We start from the raw sequence: 2,738 nt of genomic DNA, 5'->3' as shown, positions 1-2,738 counted from the left end.
TGTATACGTTTAATATTTCGAGCTCAACATCGCAGACCGGATAGCAATACCCTGACATTCTAGGATGGTATCCCCGCGGTCGATGTCTGCTTCAATGAGACGATACTGCACGGTGTGGTGCGTGATGAACGCTAAACCCCCACCATTATCTCGCTCGCGATCTCGACGGTGCACGTTGTATCCGGCGCAAATCAACAGGGTTGAATTGCCGTGCAACTTCGTCTCTTGGACCGCAGCTATTAATATTCCATGCCTTCCCATAAAGACAGTTATCTCCTCGATCTTGCTCTGGAGTCCGTTACAGTTAAATTGTAGCACCTTTGTGTGCCTTGGGAGACCGATTGTGATGTGTGGTGTTAAAGAGTTGTGTTGCCTGCCGGCCCCCTGCTGTACGTGCTGCAAAAGGGGTGCTGCCTTGTGGTGGTGGTTGGAGGCGTCGCGGGGGAGGGATGCGACGGGGCAGCACAGCAGGGGCCCACATAGCCACTCGTCCAATCTCGTGTTTTGCGAAGTCCTGAGCACGCCCTAAAGTGGCACCAGCCGAGGCAAGAGTTGCACTTGACTGATGTCACGTTACGGTATATTCTGGACTGACAAACAGAGCAGATTGTCGGAGGGACTAGGAGTTGCCGGCGGCGGTGTGTGGGTGCTATTGTGTTTGTTTGTGTGTCCATTGTTGTGTTGTGTTGGGGTGTGGGTGTGTTGATTGTGTGCTGCCCAGGTGGTGGTGGTTTGCCGTGAGGGCGGTCCGGTTCGCACAGCATGGGGCCACGAACGACGTGGTCCATTGCCGGTGCGTACGCAGGCCCGAGCAGCTACGGAGGTGACTCCACCCGTCACAGGCTTTGCACCTGACCGAGGTGGAGTTTGTATGCAGTCGTCTCTGGCATACGCAGCAGGGTAGATTTCTGGCCTTGGGTTTGACTCTATGCCAGCCCTGAGCAGAAGGCTGCGGAGGTGTAGCCCTAGGATCGAGCAACGTTTGATGTATTTCGCCGACCTAAACGGGGTTAGATCGCCGAAACAACAGCCCTTGGTCGGGTAAAACCCCAGTCATTCCGGTACGTAGAACCGGCTGTCGTGGGAATGTCGATTTTTTGTTTTTCGTAACGTTGCTACGAATTAACGAATTACGATAATTCGGGTTCTAGAATAAGGGTGTTAGTCTGAATAATTTGTGCTGGCGACTTCACTCGGATTGAGTGAGAGCAATTTTTCAAATTCGTAAATTTTTTGATTTAAGTGTTGTTGGAAATCCCCAACAAATTTTTGGCGAGCGATGCTGGAGTGGCGATAAAAATTTTTGTCGTTCCGATTGCGTAGACCTGACTGTCGTGGGAACGACAAAGTGCAAGGGGGCGGTAGACCACCCCTACATAACCATAACCATAATCTGCGTTCAAACATTTTAATTTTTGCCAACAAGGTTCCTGTAATAAACAGAAGGATCAATGTAAGTGAAGGGACTTATTACTTATTTTCGCGGCTCACAGTTCATACAGTGAAGGAAAGTCATTTAAGCATCTTCGGTCATCAGACTCCGAACAAAAAATAAAAATACATTCTTCGAAAACACGCGTATCTTTATATTTTGCGAGCATATCAAAACTAAAAATATCGCTCTAGCGTTTACGATGCATTTGCAAAGTATTTTTGCGTTTCCATGCAGCACGACGGGAACCTCCAATAGTCTGCGAATAACGGTAGCCCTTGCCAATTCCACGAGAACTTTTGCCAGCTGAGGTCAAACCACGAAGCTCACGATGTTTATGAACATGCTTACAAAGCCAATTTATTTTTGGATCTCTTCTTATAGCGTTATGATGGATGTCCACTAAAATGACTTCAAAATATTTATAAGACGCGTCCTGAGCCACCCAATAAGAGTTTAAAACTCTCAAACCCCCTAACCTACGGCCAACACGTTCCTGAAAAACAACAAAAAAGTATTATAAATATATTATATAAATGTAAATATAAAGTTTGTTTATACATAGTAATAAAATCAGACATCTAAGGAAGTAAATAAATCAACACAATTTATTTATGAAAGAAATATTTCATCATATAGTCGGTTATCAAGGCTAATAGAACAGAAGGTTACGACAACCAATTACACGACATTCCCGCGACAGCCGGTTCCTCTGTCGGTAACCATCTGTCCTGTGTTATTCATGATATTAACACTTCAGTGCATTCAGCCACGGGCTACACGCCATATTTCCTGCACACTGGCAGTGAATATGTGAAAATTGGAAACGAATATAAATTATTATTGGATGTAAATCCATACCATACACAGGATGTGGAACAGCGTAAAGTTCTGGCTGATGAAATTCGAGACAAACAGTTCGAACAATATCAACAAACCGCACAACGGGCATTTACCCGCAAAAGAGAACGCCATTTCGAGATAGGCTCGGAAGTGTACATTCGCAATCCTAAACAGTCCGTGGCCGGAGAGAGCTATGCACAAAAACTAGCCCCACCAAAAATTAGAGCCTATGTTTCACGGAAACTTGGTTCGAATTCATATGAACTGATCGATGCTAAACACCGAGTGCTTGGCAATTATTCCGCCGATTTAATCACAAGACGTTAACCCATTTAGTACATTCGCCTTCTCAAGAATTTCGAAGAATATATGGCAGGCCTCCATACTCCATTGATTCTGCCTTATTACAGGGTACCCGGCTTGTATAAATTAATTAAGTTTAGTTTTGTTATATCCATAGTTT

At 45.2% G+C, this 2,738-nt stretch overlaps 1 long non-coding RNA gene across 1 annotated transcript; it reads right to left on the bottom strand.

The window, feature by feature from the left end:
* Positions 1-948: 948 nt before the first annotated feature.
* LOC118752729 lies at positions 949-1,945 on the bottom strand. The gene is made up of 2 exons (XR_004994729.1): positions 1,492-1,945; positions 949-1,430 (listed from the first exon to the last, which is right to left on the bottom strand). It is a non-coding gene; the product is annotated as an uncharacterized LOC118752729 (long non-coding RNA).
* Between the last annotated feature and the right edge of the window lie 793 nt (positions 1,946-2,738).

The sequence above is a fragment of the Rhagoletis pomonella genome, unplaced genomic scaffold (assembly GCF_013731165.1).
Source record: "Rhagoletis pomonella isolate Grant_MI unplaced genomic scaffold, Rhpom_1.0 Rhpom_scaffold_01779, whole genome shotgun sequence".
NCBI classification, from domain to species: Eukaryota; Metazoa; Arthropoda; class Insecta; order Diptera; family Tephritidae; genus Rhagoletis; species Rhagoletis pomonella.
The sequence above is the reverse complement of the archived record's forward strand: the minus strand, read 5'-3'. Positions and strand labels throughout refer to the sequence as shown.